General features: G+C 36.2%; 1 pseudogene; it reads left to right on the top strand.

Annotated features, from left to right (window-relative positions):
• Positions 1-17,890: 17,890 nt before the first annotated feature.
• On the top strand, positions 17,891-18,886 carry LOC144216783 (glyceraldehyde-3-phosphate dehydrogenase pseudogene; annotated as a pseudogene).
• The last annotated feature ends 519 nt before the right edge of the window (positions 18,887-19,405 follow it).

The raw sequence follows: 19,405 nt of genomic DNA, 5'->3' as shown, positions 1-19,405 counted from the left end.
CCATTTTTGTCAAACCATTTCACATGAAGTGACTTAAAACAACAATTTATCATTGTTTTATTTTAGTGCTATGTGAGTCAAAAATATGAGAAGGCTTATCTCACCTCTTCCTTATCAGAGGCCTCTGCAGGGATAATATGAATGACTGGGGCTACTGGAGCTTCTCTGTCTCTCCCCCACACCCCTCATGGTCTCACCTTAAGCTTTTGTTTGGCCTGAACAGAGTGGACTGACTTCTTAAATGAAACTCCAGGGATCTAAGAAAGTAAACAGAAGTAAAGAAAAGAAAAAGAGAAAAGAAAAGAAAAAGCAAAGCAAAGAAAGGCACTAAATGAAACTGACACCCTTTTTTAAAACTTTTTTTTTAATGTTTATTTTTGAGAGAGAGAGACAGAATGTGAGCAGAGGAGGGACAGAGAGAGGGTTACACAGGATCCAAAGTGGGCTCCAGGCTCTGAGCTGTCAGCACAGAGCCCAGTGTGGTCTTAAACTCCTGAATAGCTAGATCTTGACCTGAGCTGAAGTCAGAAGCTTAACAGGCTTAAGCACCCAGGCACCCCAGAAACTGACAAGCCTTTTAAAGGTTAGGTTCTAAACTGGTAAGCATCAGTTCTGTCATGCTCAAAACTTGGATTCAAGGGATGGGATACAGCCCCCATCTTTCAGAGGAAGGGATGTTAAAGATTTCCTGGCCATTTTTTAATCTGTCATAACTTTTATGTATGTGTTTATGTACTTGATTAAATGGCCAGATATCTTTCCATCAAAACGAAACTCAATATAGGTGAAGGAAAAAATACAACTCTAAATAAAAAAATGAAACAGTATATAATAAATTGTCAGATTAAGAAGATTAACAGGAAACAGTAAATATATTGGCTAATTTAACTGAAACATCCAGTCAGTTGTTAAACAAGCTAGACATAGTGTTCCAAACAGATTCTGTCTCTTTCTTTCACCTGCTTTTTCACTATAGGAATGGCTTGAATTGACAGACTTTGTCATAAGATAATACCTACAGCAACAGTGCAGCTTGGAATAAAAGGGTGTCTGGTTACCGAGCCTGAGCCACATAACCACCCCTGTGGCTAGAGAGAAGGGCATGTAGCTTGATTGCCAGCTGCATTTGGTGGGAGAAATATATTCCCCAGAAGGATGCATCAGACATTAGTTATTATAAAAACAAATCTGTTTACTTTAAAAGGAATATAGGTAATGATACTGCAATAATATTATCAATAATTTAAGAACTTTTTTTACCATCTACATGTGTTTCCTATTTGTATTCTGAATTAATAACTGCTATTAAATAGAATTATCGTTCCTTTAAATATAAGAAAATTAACAGTACTTATTGCATTTTAATAACAATAACTGTGACTTGAACACATGCCAGGGAATTATATCTCAAAATTTTAAATAGAGTGATAATTTTCAAAATACCATTATAACTTGTTAAATACACACAGAGAAGTAAACCGTAAGGACAGAGAATCACAGAGTACAAGGTATGTATCTCCCCATCTGAGCCTTAGCCCAGGTGGTCAGACAAACTACTTTTTTCTAGGTCTGCCTTAAAATAGTCTGTTACTGGAAGGTTAGACATCACTCAGTATCAACCATCACCATAAGGACCAACATCAAAGACAGCAGGAATGATTGTTGAAATGAAGGTCTTCTGATAGAATGAAACTTGCTGGGATATGGATTATTTTCAATATCTCCCCTGGATGGATAACTATAAAGTCCAAGTGTGGATCAGGCTTCTGGGTCCAATCCAATTAACATTTGTGTCACATTCATCGTTTGCTACATCAAGGAGACCTATGTGCTAGAGAATTTCCAGAAATATCTCTCACACGAAGGGAGGTCAAGAAATAATACGTGGTGTGTGTGAATTTGTCCCCATAGCCTATACATGGGTTTCTGTTTTAAGAATTTGACTGTTTTGATCAAACTCAAATTTAACAATACTAATGAGTATCACAATTTAAGTTTTTGTTAGTAGTTAGCACCTCATAAGTGGGACACTATGCTGTTAGGACGGTGCTAGAGAGAGAAAGAGTGAATTGTTACAATAGAAAAGAATAAAAAAGCAGTTCTAGGAAAGGAAGATAAGATACAACTGAACGAACATGTCATATATGGCATTACCCAGTTGAAAACAATCAATTGTCATTTAGATCAATGCTTTTCAAACTGTGCTACCAGTGATCGGGGCTCTTCAGCCATTGAGAGGAGCCAAGAAAGAAGGTGCTGAGTGATTGGGATTTTTCACATACACTTCAAAGCCCAAAGCAAATCCATCTTCATCAAAATGATTTTTTTCTTTTTTTCTTTTTTTTTTAATGTTTTATTTATTTCTAGGAGAAAGAGAGACAGCGTGAGCAGGGGAGGGTCAGAGAGAGAGGGAGTCACAGACTGAAACAGGCTCCAGGCTCCGAGCTGGCAGTCAGCCACAGCCCGACGCGGGACTCGAACCCACGAACCGCGAGATCATGACCTAAGCGAAAGTCGGACACTTAACCGACTAAGCCACCCAGGCGCCCCGAAAATGATTTTTTTCATTAATGTACGTGGTTGGACTTCCACGAAGATTTTATTTGAAGAAAAGAGTCCATACATTTAAAAAATCTAGAAATTACTGAGCTGGACAAGTGGTCCCTTCAAATACTAATATGGATTTAGTCATAAATGTCATGTCATTGTACAAATATATATGTATTATAATGCATGTATTTCAGATAGAGATTTTTAAAGATGCGGCACCTGGGTGACTCAGTCGGTTAAGCGACCAACTTCCACTCAGGTCATGATCTCACGGTTTGTGGATTCAAGCTCCATGTGAGGATCTGTGCTGACAGCTCAGAGCCTGGAGCCTGCTTCAGATTCTGTGTCTCCCTCTCTCTTTGCCCTTCCCCTGCTCGTGCTCTGTCTCTCTCTCTCTCTCAAAAATAAACATTAAAAAAAGAATATATAATATATTTCAATTTTAATTATTAAATAAGGTTTTAGGCCTCATTAAAGTCTGGTATTACTAACACTTTAATGAAGGAATTGTGAAAAAAAAAGAAATGCGTTTGATAATGCATCTCTATATTTGATGATTTTTATTTAGAAATTTGTGGTTTAGCAATTTATGAACCTTATTTAATATAACTGTTTCACAACTATGTTTTAATAACTGTCACACCTGAAAAATATACCATGAAATATGTATAGATCTAAAAAGAAGAAGGCTGTTAGTAGGTGCGATGACTTTATGCTGGTCAGCATATTTAACTCAAACAACCACGTGTTCACAGATTCTTATTGAAATGTTGCTAATAAATACTAGAGAACTAATGGAATGTTTTTTTAATTGTTAGTAAATCTATCCTGATTTTTTCATTTAGATTTTTAAAGAGATAAGACATTTATATATTTATATATTTTTTTAAGTTTATTTATTTATTCTGAGAGAAAGAGTGCACAAACAGGGGGGAGAGAGAGAGAGAGAGAGAGAGAGAGAGAGAGAGAGAGAGAGAGAGAATCCCAAGCAGGCTCCACACTCACAGTGCATAGCCAGATGTGGGGCTCGAACTCATGAACCGTGAGACCATGACCTCAGCCAAGATCAAGAGTCACACACTTTACTGACTGGGCCACCCAGGTGCCCCAACACATTTATATTTTCAATAATCTTTTTATTTTTGTGTGCACTATATAAAAAAATCACTAAAAGTATTACTAACCTTATTATGACAATGAAAATCACCTAACCGACACAACTCCAAACAGCTGTTTTCAAAATGACACTGTCCACAGCACAAGTTTCTTTTGAAGAGCATTAACTTTCTTGCTCATTGTAAAAAAGGTCACTTGTATGTTGAAAGACCAGAACTTTTGTAATTACAATTTTATAACAGCTCATCAATAGCTTATTACTGAGAGTCACTTGTCATTCAGCAGAATTTCAGCAAATATAGAGTGATTTTTTTTTTGGTAAACGAATCTTTAATTTTGACAACTCCTTTTTTAGAGACTACATGGAGGTAACTAGTAAAATGTTGGTCTGTATAAGGTTTTTATGATAATTTATCTGGAGAGAAAATATAATAAAATTTTATAATTCAAATATGTTTTATTATAATACTAACCTTATTTAGGATATGTTGGTATCCAAGTATAGTATACTGAATAAGCTGAAAGCTTATGCCCGTGAAAGCCAAGTAACAAAGCCTCTGCCTCCCTGAGAACACACGCTTTATGAAATAAGTGAGAGTTCCAACGTATTAAGTTGTAAAAACTAAATCCTCTCATGATTTAGGTAAAATTTAAATGAAGGCATTCTAATATTTCGTCCTGTACTTTACACAAAACATATAATAAATACACTGATATATATGCTTGGCACCGTGTAGACGACAATATTCTGCCAACAATATATACCTATTTGATTGCTGTTAGAATTCAGCCTGGATGCCATTACCAGCGAGAGTAAATCTCATTAAGTCCATGCTCAAAAACTTTATGTGCTCCCCTCGGCTACAGAAATGTGCAGATGACTCACCATGACAATCATGGCTTACTATTTTCATATCTAAATTGTCCTTTCCACGTGATCTTCCCCAGAAAAATGAATTCTATGCATCAGTCATATTGAGAGACTTTTAACTGGATATGGCATGTGTTTTCCAACCTTAGGGCCTGTGCTATTTTAATTCCTTCTGCCTCTCTCTTACTATCTTTACTGCTTCTACAAAACCCTACTTCCCTTAAATTCACTGCGTCCATGACTTTTTTCTCATTTTCATTCCCCTGAACTGGAACTTTCTATGTGTACCTGTATGCACGTGACTGTGTGTGTGTTTCATCAACACAGGTTATACTATCTTTCGTTTTATATGACTATGGGAATATGTCTTTTCTCTACTATTTCAAGAAGAGAACCATGACTTGCTCATGTTTATATTCTAATAGCCCTGATTGGCAGTAAGTAAGGAATAACTTGGCAATTTTTAAACTTACTTTCAGTCCAGGATCAGGAACAATATTACACGGCTTTTCCATGTTACTTACTTTTTAATAAATTATTATTTTATATATTAATAATTATTTTGTATAATGTTAATATTGTTTTTATAACTTAAAATTGTGATTATTATTTTCCTAGATGAATTATACTAACATAAGAAACTATAAATACTTTAATGATAATGTAAGATCATAAAGGGAAAATGCATAAAAATCTTTAATAACAGAAGGAAATGATCAAGTATACTATTTATATACACAATGAGGGAAGCAACTTGTATCATAATTATTAAGCATTGATAAGTTCAGTGTCTAATTTTACTAGTTATCCAAGCATGTAGAATAAATAAACCCTGAACTTGACATTCCAGAGACCTACTTACAAAATCTTAGAAAATAATGTATGTTTAAAGCCATTTAATAAGCACTCAGCCACATCTCTCTTTTGAAGTAAGATTTTTCCAATTGGAGCAGTGAAAATGGTTTATGCTTTTATTTGCTGTGATAACCCCACACGTCAGAGTTATGGCATACAATTCCAGATAACACAAAATAGACTAGCTCTAGGGTATTTTTTTCTGATATACAATTTTTTGATTATAATAAATATTTCTTTATTAAAATCTCATGTTATCTGTTGATTGAAAGTACATTAGATTAACAGCAGACACCGAAAGCACTGCTGTATATTTTAAATTGGGTTGTTACAAAATACTTCACTGACGTGAGTTTTAAATTTTAGAGAATTGCTTAAGAAACCCATTGAAAAAATAATCTTTAGAACAAGTCTGTTCTCAAGTGTCTCAGAATTTTTTATTAAATGGTACCTGTTATTGACTATTATTATTGTCTGTTGACTTACTATGTCTAAGGTCAGGAACTAACATTTTGAAAAGTGAAACACATGAATCGGAATGGAATGTTTGGCCTCAACAATGGAATGGAGTTCTCCTCGTCAAAAGTTATCAAAATGTTTAATTGACCAGAAAAAAAGTGGTTTGTTCAACGTGGGAGGTTGTGTCTTGGTTTCTTGAATCATTGGTGAGCATAAAATGAATGTTTAGTGGATTTACTGCTCGGCACAAAAGATCTGAGTCCTAAAATCACGGTTGTAAGAAAATCTTCACCTCTCAACACTGAATGCACTTGTCTGAAAAAAGCGTATCCCTAGAACTATTACCAAATGTGTAAGAAGGCTTTCTAAAGCTGCTTTTAAGTGCCTATGTGTTGAAACTTACCAAAGTAATTTGTGGTTGAGGCAACTACTTTAGTTTCTCTTACTTCTTAAGACAAGATTAAATTGTACCAAATGAAAACAGTGAGCATATTATTCCCATTTTCCTATTCAAAATTTCCAAACATTTATAATGTGTGTAGACATTCTGCTCCAGTGGGAAATCTCAGAAAACTTTTCTTTGGCGTCTTTGGACTTTTTCATTTACTTATTTTTTAAATAAATGTCAGTATGAACGTGTGACATATTTAGCTACCGGGCTTAATTCTGAAGATAAGTCTCATGACCTACTTTCAAGGAACACCAGTCCTAGGGGAGGAGATCAGTGCAGTGATCACAAATATGTGCAGGGTACGTGAACAGGAAGAGGGGTCAGCTACTCCAGACTGAAGTTGGTAAGAAGCTTCTCAAAGGAAGTGACAGGCTGAATTTCTGTAGATGAGCAAGGATTATTTACTTAGACTCAGGGAGAAGAGGATATTCCGGAAATAAAAGGCAGTAACGTATGAATCACTATACTGTACACTTGAAACTAATATTACACTGTATGTTAGTTAACTGAAATTTAAATAAAAACTTTTAAAAAGGGATAGTAAATGATAAAAAAAATGTTGCATGTTGTACCTGTGGGGAAGCCAATCTAAACTAATATGGATTCAGAAACATAAAATGCTAGTCACAGCATGACTAAAGATGTGACTGGGAAGGTTAGTCAGAGGGCACCTCATGGCCACCCTTGAATGTTATGTAAAGTGTTTTCTGAGTGGTAGAAAATCCTTGAAAATCATTGAGTGCTTTTAAATTGCACTTGAGAATGAAATGTTGTGCCTTTATAAACTGTGATTTGAGTGGAGAAAAGAAAAAGCAGAAAGACTACGAAACCAGAAAAATAAAAATAAGGCCCTGTGGTTTTCTGTGTCTGGAAGGGGGTGTGTGTGTGTGTGTGTCTATTCCAAAGAACTAGTTGTTTAACAATTACGACCCCATGACTGGCTATGTCCCACTAGTGACCTTTCAAACACTGTATCACTGTAATCTTAGTAAATTTTCAGAAGTAAAAATAGACAATGTGTATTCAGTATTCAGAGTATTCAGAAAAATCTCTCTATGCTTCATAAAACTGTGTACATGCAGTATGAAATTAGTTGACATGTTGAAATCAGCAACTAATCTTTTAGCTAAACTAAAATACAAATAAGTTATTCAAAATTTAACGGGCTTGCATGTATAATCTGTAAAGTAATGTCTTTCTTTCTGGAAATTACTGCATTTAATAAGGACAGAAGTTATTCATGGTCATGCTTTTCTATCAAGGGACCCCTCCCCACTGGCCCTGTCATTTATGTCTCAATCCTGGAAACAAGTTTCTCTTTTTTTCCCAGAGGTTCTCTTATGTCACAACCACTTTCAGAAATCTCTGCATAAAAAAGTGTTATCAAGGAGGGAAAAAAAATGTCAGTGATCTGAAAGGCACATACAAAATCATACGCATGTATTTTGGTGTACATCAGTCATATAAATGTCTTAACACCTAAACTATTGAGGTATGGATCTGTAAACAATATTTAGCATTACATTTCATACTTTTTAAACTTTATATAAATTGTATCAGACCTAAGTACCCTTTGACAATTTACTTTTTTTCACTCATGTTTTGCAAGCTTTGTCTATGTTGATCTTGATCATCTCCCAATTTATTTACTCACTTTCCTGTTGATGAACATTTTGATTGATTCGAATATTTTCCTATTACAAACTATGCTAAAATTAAAATTTTTGTAGATGTTTCTCATGCACATGTATGAGAATTTCTATATAGCTCACAGTAAAATGATTGTTGGCTTGTAGGATATACATGTCTTATATTTAGTAGCTGCTCTCCAAGAATTGTATCTAAGTAAAAAAAAATCCAAATGTTCTATCAAATGTCACATAATAATAGACCTAATAAGTATGCCAGTTTGTGGAGTACCATGTTACATGCTGTTAATATTTTATATTTTATCTCATTGAATTCTCAAGAAAGATCAGGCTTATTATCTTCCATTTATATGTGTGAAAATGAGGGCTCAGAGTGATGGGGCTGTGCGGGAGACTTCACTGTCTAAAATTTGTTGAGTCATGAATCAAATGTAAGTCTGAGATCCCAGGCCTCTTTCTTTTGTCTGGTTACCTAATTTGCCTTAACAGTCCCTATGCTAAGTATCTTTGGAGAAAAATGAAAGAGGAAAATCATCTGAAAATCTCACAAAGTACAAAATAGAGTACTAATATAGAAAATGATTTTGAGAAGATAATACTGGAGAGGCTCTCTTTAGTAATAGAAAGAGCACTGGTTTTCGAGTCAGACAGATCTTAATGAAATTTCCTGTTAGATGAACTGTGTGAATAAGGGAAAATTAGTCATTCTGGGCCTCAATGCTATCATCTACAGCATAGTGAGATTAAATATGAAATTGCCTCTAAGACCTCTAGTGCAGACTCAGGTAAGGGGTGCTCATTAACAGGTTAATATTATTGGTATTGCTAAAGATGAGCCAGAATTGTAAGTGAAGAGAATAAAAATATGAATATTGATTTCTTTTCTAAAAGCAACTTGCAATTAAACTCTACAATAATACTTTCAGACATGGGAGGCACCCGAGTGACTCAACAGGTTAAGCTTCTGACTTCCACTGGGATCAGGAGCTCACAGGTCCTTAGTTCTAGCCCCGCATGGGGCTCTGTGCTGACAGCTCAGAACCTGGAGCCTGCTTTCAGATTCTGTGTCTTCCTCTCTCTCTGTCCCTCCCCCACTCACACTCTGTCTCTCAGAAATAAATAAACATTAAAAAATTTTTTTAAAAACCTTTCAGACATGGGTTTGACTTCAATAATCTTTCACTAAGAAATTCTTTTATTTTTTATATGTTTTTAACATTAGAAAAGGTTTATTAGAAAATTTGCACCCTGGTGTAGCATGTGATGTGATACTACTATTTATTAAAACCCACTGGAAATAGGTTTGATTCCAAAGTGGTCCTTGGACAAAGTGTATAAAAAGCAATTTCAGGGGTAATCTGTGCTCTGTTCGTTGACATGTCAAAGTATCCCACCATTACCTATGGGTACCCATTTTAAAGATGGGGAAACTGAGTCACCAAAATGGCTATTGCACCAGTGGTTACACACAGTGCAGTGGTTGTAGAGGATGCCTTTCTCTGCCTGGCCCAGGTGGGAGGTTATGGGGGAGAGGCTGATGAAACGCTGAGGGCAAGTCTGTGTAGTGTCTTCCCCAATCTCTGAATCCAAGAAGGAAGGTGCTCAGGCAGAGACTAACGAAGATGTTGCAGATAAAGGTAACGTAGTCGACCCACGGCCGCTCCTGAGCCTGGTACTCCTGCTGCAGCTGGTTGAGTCCCCACCAGAAGGCCTGCTGGCTTGCTCTGGGCCTGAATGATGGCATGCATAGCACATGGGTTCCTCTTTGCTGAACACATAGTCCTGAAGAGAATGGTTCACAATCACATTTGGCCACTTTTTCCAAGTCCACCGAGCCTGGATCTTCGAGTGTTGTGTTCAGCAGCTCCTGAGTCTCTGCATAAGAAGACTGGATTTTATGTTCTCTACCAGGTTCCCCCATGAGCACCCAGCCCTGGCAGCTCTTTACTAGAGTGGGACACTAAAGACAGCACCCACAGGACCCACGCTGAGAGGGTGCCCAGAGTCCGCTCTGCACTCAGGGGCTGCGCCCCACCCTGCCTCGCCACCGCTTAGGTCTTTTCCCACTGCGGTGCTGGGCCTGTTTTACATGTTTTTGTTTTGTTTTCCGTTTAATTTATAAACTGAGGCTCAAAAAGGGAAAGAATAAGGAGATTTGAAAGGGATATAAAATTGACCAGCTCTAAATCACACGTAAAAAATAGTAAATTGTGACTAAAATGAACACAATGTCACTAACTCAAATTGTAATCAATTATTATAACTCTATACATGTGTGAATATTAAGGATATTGTTTTTGAAAATTAGTAAGATAAAAAGATTCAGTATTTACAAAATATTAGATGAAGAACTATTGTTGCTTTATGTTAGCACATGCAAGATGAATTTATGGGATCGAATCATAAAAATGGAAACAGTATGGGAGAAGATAGGAAGTGGTTGTTGTAACTTAGTATCTTCTTCTGCCCCCCAAATGGATCTCAAAGGTTTAACATTCTGATACATGCTTTCACCAAGACCTCACAGCAAATAATGGTTCTTCTTTTTTTAAATTTTTAAATGTTTTATTTTTTTATTTCTGAGAGAGAGAGACAGTGTGAGCAAGGAAGGCTCAGAGAGAGAGGGAGACACAGAATCCAAAACAGGCTCCAGGCTCTGAGCTAGCTGTCAGCACAGAGCCCGACACTGGGCTCGAACCCAAACGTGAGATCATGACCTGAGCCGAAGTCGGACGCTTAACCGACTGAGCCACACAGGCGCCCCTAATCATTCTCGCCACAGGTAGTAACACTGTCACTTTCCCACAGACAACACTTCCTGGGTCATGTCAGTGTCCCCAAGCAAGACCAACATCATTTGATGGTTCTGTCTCCACCCGAAAGCAATGAACTGAGGATGAAGGCAAAGCTACTGTTGATAATTGGCAAGATATATTCAAGACTCAGAAACCTGCTTTCTGGATTAAGACATCCATCAGTGTCTCAACCCATCCTCCCCACTTGCTTTCCCCTTTAAAAAAAAAGTATCTGAAAGGCAAGAACTTTTTGAATCTTTGATATTTAGAAACTTACATAATTCACAAAAACATTTTAGTCTTTCCCCCTGATTTTTTAAATGAATTGGCACTGTAAGCCTGAAATTTTCACTTCATATAATTTTAATTTACTATTTTATATGATGTATTTCTATAGAAGAAATAATGAAGCCCTAAAAATGATTAAATCTCTGTTCTATTTATGTAAATCATAAATCAAATGAACATAGTTTTATCCAATCCTTGAGTAGTATACAAGAGAAATTCATACCTGTGCCCTATCATAGTGAGCAATAACTGCATACACACATGCACACACACACAGATACATACATACACAAGGACAAACACACACATGACCATCTCCATGAGAACATAGAAAAAGGATTCAGAAGCATCATAAGGCAGAAAGTTTCTTTTCAGAGAAGGAATATATTTGAGTAATACTCTTGTTTAAACAACCTATTGTCATCTGTATTACTGGGTTTACTGAGAAGGTAAAATAGATTTCAGTATTTTCACCTAGTTTTAATAGCGGTAGTGCATATTATTTTTATGGAATGTTATCATGCATAAAGTATCTTTACAAATGTCATTACTTGTGATCCTCACAACAACCTGGAAGTAGGCAGGGTAGAATTATTCTTCTTTCTCTCTTGATAATGAACCTGGGGTTTATACATTCATGTGGCTGGTAGGTAGTGGGCTGAAATAATGATCCAGCCCCTCTGATTATCATTCACTGCTCATTTTCCTTTATCCACTGTTCAACTACTGTGACCTTTCCAAATACTTCGTAAGTCAAAATATGTAATATTTAAAAGAAGAAGAAAATTCATAATGTCAAAACAAGAATGTGTCAGATCCTGAATGAAACACCTGGATCCAAAGATGAGTGGAATAAAATTCAAGTTTTCAGTAACTTTAAGGTCTAATAGAAGGGAAATAATATTTCAAGAATTACAACACAATATATTTAAGAAAATATCACTATATAGGATGTGTCTCATAGTGGCAGGATGAGAATTGATGCATAATCAGAACTTAGACCATGGAAAGACTTAAATACCAATGCAAGAGATTTTTTTTAGCTTACAGTAGTGTCATACAAATGAAATTTAAGTAAGACAGTAACAAAATAAGACTTGCATTTTGAAATTTCATATCAGCATTAATATAGAGAATATTGGAAAGATATGAAGAGAGAGTTCAGAGGTTATTTTAAAAATATAGAAGGCGAGGAGAAAAATTAAATAGATATGAAAAACACAAAAGGGGGATTTTATATAATATATAACCAATTAAATATTAGACATAATGAATGCTTCCAGATTATAAAGTGGATGAAGGTACCATTCAACTAAACATACTGTATGATAGAATACAAATTTCATGAGGGGATGTGAAGGAAAGATGTTTCATGGCATATGGTCACTCTGAGTTTGAAGGGCCATAGGGAAGTGAATCACAAACCCCCAAGAAAGCCTGAACTAGGGAGAGAATTATTACTGAAAGAATGGCTTTAATAGAAGTAATTGCAATCTGAAAATCAACAACTTTCTAGAGTTTTGGCTTTTTTTGTTTTTTTTTGTTTGGTTGGTTTGTTTTTTTAAAGTCAGAATTGTAAGGAAGAGCTTGATAAGTTCTTTACATATTTTGGATACTAACCTTTTATATTCTTCCATTCCACAGGCTGCCTTTTAGTATTGTTGATTGTTTCCTTTGCTGCGGAGAAGATTTTTCCCTTGATAAAGTCTCAATAGTTCATGTTTGCTTTTGTTTCTCTGAACTTCTACAATATGTTTAGTAAGAAGTTGCTCCATCCGAGGTCATAGAGGTTGCTACCTGTCTTCTTAAGGATTTTGAGATCCTTTTCCATCTCACAGTTAGGTCTTTTATCCATTTTGGATTTATTTTTGTGTATGGTATAAGAAAGTTTCATTCTTCTGTGTGCTGCCATCCAGTTTTCCCAACATCATTTGTCAAAGAGGCTTTTTGGCATTGGATAATCTTTCCTGCTTTGTTGAAGATTAGTTGACCATATAGTTGTGGGTCCATTTCTGGGTATTCTATTCTGTTCACTGATTTACGTGTTTGCTTTTTGTGCCAGTACCATACTGTCTTGATGACTCCAGCTTTATAATATAGCTTGACATCTGGAATCATGATACCTCCAGTTTTGTTTTTCTTTTTCAGGATTTCTTTAGCTATAGAAAGGGGTGTTTTCTGGTTCCATGCAAATTTTAGGATTGTTTACTCAATTTCCTCAAAGGATGCTTGTGGTATTTTGATAGCAAACTCAACACCCAAAAACTAAACCATTAAGAAATGGGAGAAGACATGAATAGGCATTTTTTCCAAGACATCCAAATGGCTAATAGACATAGGAAAGATGCTAAACATCACTCATTATGAGGAAAATACAAATAAAAACCTTGATGAGATACCATCGCACACCTGTCAGAATGGCTATAATTAACAACACAAGAAACAACAGATGTTAGCAAGGATGAGGAGAAAGGGAAACCCTTATGCACTGCTGGTGGGAATACAAATTGATGCAGCCACTCTGGAGAACAGTATGGAAGCTCCTCAAAAAACTAAGGGCACCTGGATGACTCAGTCGGTTAAGCGTCTGACTTTGGCTCAGGTCATGATCTCATGGTTCAGAGATTCAAAACCCGCATCAGGCTCTGTGCTGACAGCTAGCTGAGAGCCTGGAGCCTGTTTCAAATTCTGTGTCTTCCTCTCCCTCTGACTCTCCCCTGCTCTCTTTCTCTCTCTCTCAGAAGTAAATAAAACATTAAAAAAATTAGAAAACAAAAACTAAAAATAAAACTATCTTATAACCCAGCAACTACACTGCTCAGTATTTACCCAAAGGATACAAAAATACAGATTCAAAGGGTACATTCACCTGATTTTTAGAGCAGCATTATCAACAATAGCTAAACTATAGAGAGTGCCCACATGTCCGTTGACTGATAATGGACAAAGAAGATGGCTATATGTATATATATATAATGGAATATTAATCAGCCATCAATAAGAATGAAATCCTGCCACCTAATGATGTGGATAGAGCTAGAATGTATTATGCAAAGTGAAAGAAGTCCATCAGAGAAAAACAAATGATAAACCATATGATTTCACTAATTTGTGGAATTTAAGAAACAAAATGATAAACATATGGAAAAGTAGGGAGGAGAGAGAAGACTGAAGCAAACCACAAGAGACTCTTAATGACAAAAAACAAATTGAGGGCTGATGGAGGGTGGTGGGTGAGAGATGGGCTAGATGGGTTATGGGTATTAGGGAGGGCACTTGCGATAGGCACTGCGTGTTGTAAGTGATAAATCATTGAATTCGACTCCAGAAACCAATATTGCACTATATACTAACTACCTCAAATTTAAATTACAAAAAAGGGAAGGATTTCTAACACTTTCTCCAAGTGCCAAAACTACTTGTAAGTTTCAAGCTAACCATATTTTCATCTAAAGCTGTTATTTAAAACACCAAAGAGAACACAATGGAGAGTTAGTGCTTTAGGGTTCTTTGTTATTGGAATATATTTGTTAAAGAGAAATATAATTATACACATAGAAAATATGTATCAATATTTTCCTACTTCTTTTGGTAAAATTAGAATTAGAATTAGAATTAGTTGGGGCTGATGGATGACAAATGAAAAACAGTGAGTGAATCTTCCTTTACCATAAACAAGTATTTAAATTTGCAACATTTAACATTTAGTATGGTAAAGTAGCCACCTAGTATTGCCACTATCGAAGATACCCAGTAAAAAAATGGAAAAAACATGAGTTATTGGATCCTTCATAATATCAATGAAGACAGATTAAATTTCTTTTTCATTCCCTCTACTCCAGAACCCCAAGATCCAACTTATATTAGATGAATCTGTGTCCCACTACACATAAAAAGAATATTATACAACTGAAAATTTTTGCTGCCTAAAAATATATACTAAACATCTTATAGTTAGCTTTTTACATGGTAAAATGTAATTTTCTCAAAGATAGAAATATGACTGCATTCTAGACATTTAACTGGTTAAAATAAATTTTACTTAAAAGATATCATTAGCTATCTACTGTAATTGGGATAAGCTAAAGTTAAAATATGAAGAACTTGGGGCACCTGGGTGGCTCAGTCAGTTGAGCATCCAACTTCAGCTTAGGTCATGATCTCATGGTTTGTGGGTTCAAGCCCTGCGTTGGGCTCTGTGTTGACAGCTCAGAGCCTGGAGCCTGTTTCGGATTCTGTGTCTCCCTCTCTCTCTGACCCATCCCCTGCTCATGCTGTCTCTCTCTCTCTCTCAGAAATAAATAAAACATTAAAAAAAAAATGAAGAACTTGGACGTAGGCTCAAAGCATAACCATGTAAAATACGCCATTTTTATGGTGTATAAAAATAAATTAAGAGAAGGGGAATGGCATGTATGGGCCTATACTGAAGAAATCTATACCCCAATGTATTATAAAGGTGATTGATTATTTGTACAAATTGGAAACATCTCATATTTTCTATAACTATAGACAACTGGAAAAAGTAACATGGTAATTGGTTTCAAGTAAATCGCCAAAAGAACTAATTAAAAGTTAAAAAACTCACTTTCATAATTTATGGGCACTAGGGTGGGTATTATACTTTCCCACCCTTAGTGTCTATCATTCCTTTTAAGTTGATCTATTGTTTTTCTTTTTTTTTTTATAGCAGTAATCTCTTTTTAACATGCAACATGCCTATTTATTATATTTATTAATTTTATCTACATTTCTTTCCTAGACTGTAGCCTACAAGTAATTAAATTTACTTTGCTGTTTTTGTTGTTGTTCACTGATGTGTTCCAAAATTTAGAATAGTGCCTGATATGTGATATGAATTCAAAAGTAATTCTTTTCAAATCAACATGATAAATTAGATAATCCCTGATTCTAAACTAAAGATGTAAAGATATAATTTTCCATGAATATTGCCTAAAATAGAAGAAAGAGAAAAAAATGCCCCTATTTCAACATTACAAACCAGCAAACACCAGGATGATAAAACCTCCAAAAGAAAGATAAAATAAAGCATATTAATCTACTATTGAATTGGATTCTAAAGTAGAATCTAATTCCATTAAAATTAACAATAGCCACTTATGCGACATTACTAGGTATTTCCAAACATTTTACCACCTCACTGAATTGCTTTTTGAAACTTATTTCTGTCTACAAAGTTATATTTGGAGATACTATTTAACATGTCACTCTCCCTTATCCATATAGTTGTTCAGAGTACATTTTTGTTAAATAGAATATTAGAACTACTTTCAAGACAAGAACTGGTTGAGAGCAAGATATAATATTATAAAAGGCTTCAGATATTTAAATGCAGAAATTCATATTTATCTACCTTTCCAACTCATCTGTAGGATATAAGACGTGTAGTCTCCTTGGATTCCATGGAATTTATTTTATTTTTTTTTAGCATAGTGATATATCTCAGGTATGCATTCCCTTCACTTTGAAAGGATACCACACTGGGATGTGTTTTTCATTTACATAATGCAGGGAAAAGGAACACTTAAAACTGATGGAGGCATCTCTATTTAGGACTTTTCATCAAATATTGGATTTAGGATGGCTACACTTCTTATCCCTGACCCTTTCAAACTGGCTCAGTGTACCTTTTAGGCCTGGAGAGATTAGCTTCAGCTAAACCACAGATATATTTCTTAGAGAAACAAATGTTTCATAGAAGTCCCAGAACTGACAGATCTGAATCTCTTTATTCTCTGAAATCTGACAGAATTCAAGTTCAAAGACATGAGAATAAAAGGCACAGACTGTTTTATTGAGCATAACATAGAAGTTGATATATGTCTAGTTTATATATGATAACTATGATCACTGAAATCTAAAACAACCATTTAGACATCTTAATTTCTTGAGTTCAGCTAAACATAACCAAGTTTATAAATTAATGTATCTTATACACAAAAAGCTTGACTTGTTAAAGAAAAAAAAGTGAATGCCTACTACACACAAGGCACACCTGCTGTTCCCAGGGAATTAAAAGTTGAGTAAGAAACAATCCTCATCCTTAAGAAGTTTACAGTTTTAACAAACTAAAGCCCAAATTAGGTTGATAGGGATTACCAAACAAAATTGCTTCATTCTGACTCTAGAGGTGAGTAAAGAAGGATGCACTTAATGAGACATCATAGAAGATTCTTTGTGATTTTGCTGAATGACCAAAAGACTTTAGTTAGAATAAATGACATAAAGAAGGCATATAGGCAAGAAGTTGCCCGGATAATTAGATGATTTCATAGGAGATTGTTTTGAATGGAAGTTTAGTGTCCTGAGAAGACCCACGGGTAAGAAAAAGTCAGTGAAAGAAAACAGAGAAATATTTAAAGCCATGTATTTTCCTTTTTTAAACATTCTTTAAAGTTTGCTTAATTTGAGAGAGAGAGAGAGAGCAAGTTGTGTGTGCACGAGTCAACAGGGGAGCGTGGGAGGTGCGAGACAAAGGACCTGAAGCAGGAGCTGTCAGCTCAAACCTCCACTTTGGCTCAAATTCACAAGCCGTGAGATCATGACCTGAGCCAAAGTCAAACACAACCAACTGAGCCACCCAGGTGCCACTAAAGCCATGTATTCCCTTAATCTTAAATGACTAATTTAATAAAAAACAGGTTTTACATTATTTGTCATGAAAATTTGTAACCATTTGAACAGTCTCATTATTTAGAAAGGTGTTAGTATTTTAGACAGAAATGTAATGCTTAGAGACTGGAGTATTAATTAAAATTTAAAATGAGTCTCTCTGCTCCTCCTTGTTTGACAAATATATCTTCTGGTGTAGTGCCAGTCATAATTCTGAGACAAGATGGTAAAGGCCAGAGTAAATGGATTTGGCCATATTGCAAGCCTGGTCACCAAGTCTGCTTTTAACTCTGGCAAGGTCGACATTGTTACAATCAGTGACCATTTCGTTGACCTGAACTATATGCTCTACATGTTCCAGTATGATTCCACCCATGGCAAATTCAACAGCATAGTCAAGGCTGAAAAAGGGAAACATCATCAATGGAAAACCCATCTGCATCTTCCAGATGCAAGATTCAGCCAATGTCAAAAGGGGTGATACTGGTGCTGAGTGTGATGTGGAGAGTACTGGGGTCCTCACCACTATAGGACAGGCTGGGGCTCACTTGAGGATGGGGCCACGAGGGTCATCATCTCTGTCCCTTTGGCTGATGCCCTGTTTGTAATGGGCATGAACCATGAGAATTATGACAACTCCCTCAAGATTGTGAGGAATGTCTCCTGAACCACCAGCTGCTTGGCCCCTCTAGCCAAGGTCATCCATGACAAATTTGGCATTGTGGAGGGACTCGTGACTGCAGTCCATGCCATCACTGTCACCTAGAAGACCATGGATGGCTCCTCTGGGAAGCTGTGGTGTGATGGCTGAGAGGCTGCATACAATGTCATCCCTGCTTCTACTAGTGCCACCAAGGCTTTAGGCAAGGTCATTCGTGAGTCGAATGGGAAGTTCACTGGCTTGGCCTTCCCTGTTCCCACCCTCAACATCTCAGTTGTGGGTCTGACCTGCTGCCTGGAGAAAGCTGCTAAATCTGATAACATCAAGAAAGTGGTGAAGCAGGTATTGGAGAGCCTCCTCAAGGGTATCCTGGGCTACACTGAGGACCAGGCTGTCTCCTGAGACTTCAGCTGTAACACCCACTCTTCTACCTTTAACGTTGGGACTGGCATTGCTCTCAATGACCACTCTGTCAAGCTCATTTCCTAGTATGACAATGCATTTGGTTACAGCAACTGGGTGGTAGACCTTATTGTATACATGGCCTCCAAAGAGTAAGAACCCCCTAGACCACCAGCCCCAGGGAGAGCAAGGAGAAGAGAGAAGTCCTCGGCTCCTGGGGAGTCCTTGCCCCAACTCAGCCAATACACTGAAAATATCTTGACCTTCATAGTTTTCATCCCAGACTCCCTAAAGTAGGGGATGGGTTTGGGGAGCCCTATCTTGTCATGTACCATCAATAAAGTATACTATACTTAGCATAAATAAATAAATACATACATAAATACATAAAATTTAAAATAAATGATATGATTCCATCATTACTTATATCAGGGTAGTAATACTGATGATGATGTCACATTTTTCATCATTGACCTTCTTCCTTATAATTTACTCATTAACTTATGGCCCAAGAATGATATTCTTGGTACATAAACCTATCACTGAAATCACCTTAAAGAGACTACCTTTCTGATTTCAGGAAACTAGAGATATAATTTGGTTAAATACTTATGTGAAGCAATATTATTGAGCCATTAACCTAATGCAAAAGACAAAGGCCCCAAATAGGTTAGG

The sequence above is a fragment of the Crocuta crocuta genome, unplaced genomic scaffold, assembly GCF_008692635.1.
Source record: "Crocuta crocuta isolate KB4526 unplaced genomic scaffold, BGI_CrCroc_1.0 scaffold566, whole genome shotgun sequence".
In the NCBI taxonomy this organism is placed as follows: domain Eukaryota; kingdom Metazoa; phylum Chordata; class Mammalia; order Carnivora; family Hyaenidae; genus Crocuta; species Crocuta crocuta.
The sequence above is the reverse complement of the archived record's forward strand: the minus strand, read 5'-3'. Positions and strand labels throughout refer to the sequence as shown.